We start from the raw sequence: 6,115 nt of genomic DNA, 5'->3' as shown, positions 1-6,115 counted from the left end.
GGACGACAAGGATTCCAATAATGACTTTTAATGTAGACACAACAAGGCAGATTCAGGAAGGAGAGACACACACACACACACTCGGGGTAACATTCACAATAACTGACCAACTCGAATACAAGAGACAGGAACTGATATAGGGCAGATAACGAGGGGCAGACAGGTGAGCACAATGTGCCAACTGCTTTCAATTGAAAGTAGCTAAAACTGGTAACCAAATTTCACTAGATGACATCACAATGGCAAATTCACTGATCTATATAAAGATGAATGTAGATCAGTGGGCAAGATGAGAACTTAGATAAGTCTTGTCCAAGAAGTTGCTATATTTGTCCCTAAACTTTTGAAAAAAGTCTCAAAAGGGGCAGGGAAGTCAGTAAATCTAGCTACAAAGTAGCTAAATTGGCAACACTGAACTCAAATACAAGAGACAGGAACAGATATAGGGCAGATAACGAGGGGCAGACAGGTGAGCACAATGAGGTGATTAACTAATAACGAGAACAGGAACAACCAAATAAGGACACAGAGGGAGAAACCACAATCAGCAGTCCACAGGGGTGTGACAATATATATATATATTAAAACTAAATACTGAACTTAAACAGGGAAAATGTTGAAATGCAGGATTTAATTAACTTATATGCAAAAATAAATCATAATAAATGAAATTAATAATTCTACAATAAATACATTGTTATTGTTTTATTATTTTTTTTAAAGATTCACTTTGACTACATGAATGTTAGATGATTGCAAAGGTGAAAAAATATCCAATATTGACCAATACTGATACAATACTGATAGATGTAAATGTAAGGTCTCTGTCTTGTGAAACAGGCCCCCATAAGCTGTGGATTCTCCACGTGAATTATGAAACAGAAATATTACAGAAGGATCTAAAGATCTCCCCCCCTATCAGCCATCATGAGGTATCTATACCAATCACCACCAGCACATGACTTCCTGCCAGTCTTGTCGTCATCTACTCAGAGGAGTGATTAAAGACTAATCCAATCAGGAGACAACAAAGCTTTCTTTGTATCAGGACTGGAAGGTTCGTTCACAACATATAGAAACCACGATGTCTTGTGACCACCAATGAGTGCAACTATTATATCCAAACAGGAAAAGGACAGTAATTTAATCACGTCCTCAGGCCTGCAACACAGGATCATGCATGACTACCACATGACCCACTGAACATCTGCTTTCTGCCCTGACGGAAAGCCTTACAAACTCCTTTTGTCACAGACAAAGAAACAAAACGTACATAGACAATTCATAAGACAATCATTGGAAATCATTGAAAAGTATCGGGACAATATATTCACAAATAATATGTTGTATGTCTTATATATATATTTTTGATGTGTTATTTTAACGGGGCAAATTTTAATAGTGTTTTAAATGTGGTAATATGTGAAGTTTAATCTTGAACGGATGGGCACGACAAATGCCGAATGTTGAAATTAAGTAAACTTTAATAGTGGGTACAAGACTCGCATTAGGAAACTTTATAAAAGTATCCACCAAGTCTTCACTAAGATTTTTCTCATGTGATGAATTGAAGCCCCTTTGTTAATGTATGCACGCTCCGCCTTGCAAGACGTCGATTGGAAGATAACACTGTGGGACGGACTGACGCCGCGGATCAAAAACCCAAGACAGACTCCAGGGCTTGCATGCTCTTCGCTTTTCGCCGTGTTAAGAGCACTCCAACTCATGCTCACACGCTTACCATCAAAGCGACCGGTCATATCAAACTCAAACACTTCAGTTGAAACTTCGCAATCTTCAAAGAACTTAAAGTCTTGCAAACAGAGACTTTCAGCAGAACTGCTCAAGCTTCTTCCGTCATCAAGAGACCAAAAAACATTGCCAAGATTACGTTACCTAGCTCGTAGCTTACTTATCAGAGAACGTATTACCCGTGGCCAGGGAAATACAAAGACTCAAGTTGTTAAAATATACAGAGATCAACGGCTCGCTGGACGACCGTTGATTTAAAGTGTAAACTATTAGATTTGAATTCAGTTTTAATCAGGTGGACCTCGAATTTTCAGATCCGAGTCCTTTCAAAACCTGAGCTAGAAATAAAATTAATGATTAATTCCCTTACAGAATTAACGACTTAAATTACAGTTAAGTCCCTACATTATATGGTGGAGAAAGAAAGCTGTCAAAGATTTGACTGAAAATTATTGACACCAAGAGAATATTATGAATGTTGTCTATTTTCATCCGGAAAAATAGATTAAAAGACAGAAAAACTGAGTTTGTTGTGCTACTGGATATGTTATTATAGCACGGCAGAGCGTGTTGAATGAAGTGAAACTCGAGTTTGTTGTTTAAAATTGAACTGCAGTAAAACATTTAATTTTGTCTATAGAAACAAAGCTAAGCCGCTCTAAAGCGCATGAACAGAGAAGCAAGCGTGTTCCTTGTTTTCCTCTGAAAGGCCTTAATAGTTAGATTTGTTGGTGCGTTTTCCACTTCCAAATTAGTCTATGATAAATAAATCTCCCGGCTTCAGACCATTAACCTAGCTAGTTAATGCTCTTGCCGTTTAATTCACTAAAAACTAGTGAACTTGAAACGCGGTACTCAGAGAGAGTGTCCGATCGCTATTATTACTTTTGGGAGAATTGTGAAATCTTGATCAAGTGATCGTGGTTAAATCCACACGTGTTTTTGTCTGTATAAATATGTGCTGATATCATTGACAGTTATTGTATTAATTGCAGTGAATCTGTAGATTAATTCACCTCACTCGGAACGAGTTGAGATTGGTCAGCACTATAAAGATTCATGTAATCGGTGCAACTTTAATCAGTGTTTATTACCCTTTTTAGGAAATAAGGTTATTAAAATGTGTGTAATATGTGGTTTAATCTTGAATGAATGGGCACGACAAATGCAGAATGTTGAAATGAAGTAAACTTTAATAGTGGGTACAAGACTCGCATTAGGAAACTTTATAAAAGTATCCACCAAGTCTTCGCAAAGATTTTTCTCATGTGATGAATTGAAGCCCCTTTGTTAATGTATGCACGCTCCGCCTTGCAAAGACGTCGATTGGAAGATAACGCCGTGGGACGGACTGACGCCGCGGATCAAAAACCCAAGACAGACTCCAGGGCTTGCTTGCTCTTCGCTTTTCGCCGTGTTAAGAGCACTCCACCTTATGCTCACACGCTTACCATCAAAGCGACCGGTCATATAAAACTCAAACACTTCAGTTCAAACTTCGCAATCTTCAAAGAACTTAAAGTCTTGCAAACAGAGAATTCAAGTTGTTAAAATATACAGAGATCACCGGCTCGCTGGACGACCGTTGATTTAAAGTGTAAACTATTAGATTTGAATTCAGTTTTAATCAGGTGGACCTCGAATTTTCAGATCCGAGTCCTTTCAAAACCTGAGCTAGAAATAAAATTAATGATTAATTCCCTTATAGAATTAACGACTTAAATTACAGTTAAGTCCCTACATAAATAACAGTAATATCTGACAATAACTGATATATTACTGATATGTTGTGTATCCTTAAAGTCAAGTGATGTCTTTGTGACATGATCTGTGGGTGGGCGGCATAGTGTATATGGAGACTGAATTTTCATGTTAGGCAAACTGAAAAGAAAATGTTACTTTGCCTGCTATACATTATTTATGGTGACATAGTATTATAGGTATACTATATATTCAGTTTTCTGTGGGAGAGTGGAGAGAAAAAATAAAAGGTGAGAGTAGGAAGAGAGTGGAAGCAACAGAATAAAATAAAGCCTGTCACCTCATCATATGCAGAGTTCACGAAGACCCACTTCTGCATCTTCTCATAAAGATATTTCCTCTCTCCCTGTTCTGTCATCATTAAAACTCCATCCTACTGAAGGACTGGAGAGGTGATGATGTGTACGTGTGGCTTCACACCTTCCTTTGGGTGTGTGGATTCACTAGCCACTGCGACATCACTTCCTAGTTTGCGTAAATACACTTGTCTTTGTGTGACTTTGCCTGCCTCTATCTGAGCGTGTACGTGTCCTTGCCTTTCCTCCGTGTGTCCTGTTTGATTTATCCTCGGTGGAGGGGCTTTGATGACTCCCTTCTCATCTATTTGGTTGAAAAATAAGAGAAATTGCACCATTGCTCTCAATACTTGAGTAAAAGAGAGTGAAAAATGGGACATGGGGGGATTGCACACACACACACACACACACACACACACACACACACACTGTTCAGGGCCAGGCATGTGTACTTTGCTGTTGTGAAAAATGGGGCATGGGGGGATTGCACACACACACACACACACACACACACACACACACACACACTGTTCAGGGCCAGGCATGTGTACTTTGCTGTTGTTGAAACTCATTTACTAATGTATGTTACATCCTTTATGCATCAGTGGAATGAGTTTTTATATCCACAGCCTTGTTAAACTTCATATGACGAGATGAAATGAGTTGCGTCTGATTCCAGACTCCTGAGTATAGAAATTTAGGCTGGATATAGAAAGTGGTAATTAGTCTGAAGACCTCCTCTAACTTGCCAAGAATTAGTAAGCGTCAATAATGGTGGTCCTACCTCACATTGTGCTCTAGAAATATTAACCAAAGGTTGACAGCTGGATCCCTCATATCCTTCTGATGAAAAGAAATTTGATGTAGAAATAGATTTCACTCAGAAATTGCTCATAAGTTCACAATTCATTTCAAAGAAGCAGCAAACACATTGAATTAAACATGACATTTTTTAAATAGTAAATATTTTAAATCATGGTCAGTAGCCAATCATAGTAATTCTGGTTGCATATGCAGATACTGACTGATTTTTTTGTTTTTGTTTCTCCTCAGTGAATGTGGTTTGTCATCTCCACTGGTTGTCTGGACAAGCAATCATCTCCTCTTTGTCAGGTAAGCGAGCAAACGCTCTCCTCAAGTGAGTTGTGGTCTCTCCATCTCTGTGCAGTAGAGTGTAACTCTTTCCTCCTAAACACTGTCCGTCAAACTCCTGAAATGTTTACAAACAGGAACCATCAGACAGACACTCACACACTTAGAGTATTGCTAACCACACAGATACTCTCCTGTCTAGGACGGTCTCTAATGGCTTGTAAGGCAGCTGTGGGGCATCTGAGGTCTGCTTTTCTTGCTCATCGATGACCCTTGTTGTGTCTTCACGCTGTTGCCTGGATACTGGGGCCATAGAGGTGACCGACAGGGAAATGAAATGGCCAGTGCTAATGGCTATCAGGAGACAAGCTTCAAAGCCTCCAGGGCCCAATCTGACAAGTGTAAACAACTTTCTCATAATCATGAAAAACGTCTCCTCCCCACAAAACCTTCCTTTACTTCTAAGTGACTGAACTAGGCACAAGAAGGCTTTAAATCTGAGTCTATAGCAGAATCCAGACCACGATAACCGTGGCTTTGAACAGGAGTGGTTGTATTGGTTGAAAAGGACTAGGTGTATTTAGTATGTACTGAAGTACTCCACTCCTCTATTGCGCATTTACTGCAGTTTTAAGAGGTTGTTCCTCTGTATGTAGGTACATAATTCAGAGCGGTACTCCATACTGTACATACCTCCCCTCCATATGGTGCACCAACCCACTTAATGCTCTCTGCCAAACAATGGTGGGGGGTGGATTAACAGCACCGTACTGTACATTAGACTATAAGTTAATCGAGTCGGTAGATTTACAAATTAAATGCAATCAAATGCTCCAGCTACTTATTTATTGTGTAGTGTGATGGTGCTTTCCTTGTTAAAGGTCCCCTGAAATGCTTAGAAACACGCAGTGTTACTCTATGTGTTGACGTCATTTTAACTGAAACAGGAAGACAGGGCGGGACATATCAAGCAGCCCCTTTTTAAAATAGCCAATAGCGTTCGTTTATATCACAGCTTGGGCTAGAGCCGTTGAGCTCCGTAAAGCCGCATTTGACAGGGTATGCCAGCCACAATCTCATCCATATTGCTATAAAATATAGCATACTGTGTAGAATTCAAATAGCTCCGATACATTTTGTGGTCTGCGCCGACTCGCGCATGTGATCCGCTCCGTGCTATCGTGTCTCTGGACCGGAGCAGAGTGTGTGTGCGG

The 6,115-nt window shown here is 39.7% G+C and overlaps 1 protein-coding gene across 2 annotated transcripts in view; it reads left to right on the top strand.

The window, feature by feature from the left end:
- Positions 1 to 6,115, top strand: part of sulf2b (sulfatase 2b) — a 151,120-nt gene that overhangs the window by 53,637 nt on the left and 91,368 nt on the right. For both annotated transcript variants that reach the window (XM_016492988.1, XM_016492987.1), the window contains one exon: positions 4,863 to 4,922. The gene's annotated coding sequence lies outside the window, so the exon portion shown is untranslated. The remainder of the gene's footprint in view (positions 1 to 4,862; positions 4,923 to 6,115) is intronic.

This window comes from Sinocyclocheilus anshuiensis, unplaced genomic scaffold, assembly GCF_001515605.1.
Source record: "Sinocyclocheilus anshuiensis isolate Anshui unplaced genomic scaffold, SAMN03320099.WGS_v1.1 scaffold967, whole genome shotgun sequence".
NCBI lineage: Eukaryota > Metazoa > Chordata > Actinopteri > Cypriniformes > Cyprinidae > Sinocyclocheilus > Sinocyclocheilus anshuiensis.
The sequence above is the reverse complement of the archived record's forward strand: the minus strand, read 5'-3'. Positions and strand labels throughout refer to the sequence as shown.